Source organism: Atta colombica, unplaced genomic scaffold (genome assembly GCF_001594045.1).
Source record: "Atta colombica isolate Treedump-2 unplaced genomic scaffold, Acol1.0 scaffold100, whole genome shotgun sequence".
Taxonomy (NCBI): domain Eukaryota; kingdom Metazoa; phylum Arthropoda; class Insecta; order Hymenoptera; family Formicidae; genus Atta; species Atta colombica.
The window spans coordinates 3,716,078-3,716,438 of record NW_017259185.1 but is presented as its reverse complement, the minus strand read 5'-3'; positions in this window follow the sequence as shown (position 1 = coordinate 3,716,438).

Here is a 361-nt window from a genome sequence, read left to right as displayed (position 1 = left end):
CACACACACACACACACACACACACACATACACACACACATATAATATACACACATACAAGGTATTTGATAAGTAACGATACATTCTCGCATAGAAATAAAGATTAAACTGAGTCGAAAAGTCCTCATTTTGCAATTTTCGCTATAGTTAACGAAATATCAATTACTAAAAATCATTAAGTTCTCAACTTACAGAAAAAGAGCAACAAACAAAAATTGTTTATTTTCTTCTCATAGAGCTTCAAGAATTTTTTTCAGAATTTTTTGTCAACTTTTTAGTACTTTTTACTGCATTTTCTTATACATATATTGGCAACTATTTTTAACCGACTGATTTTTAACATAAGAAAATACAGTACTAA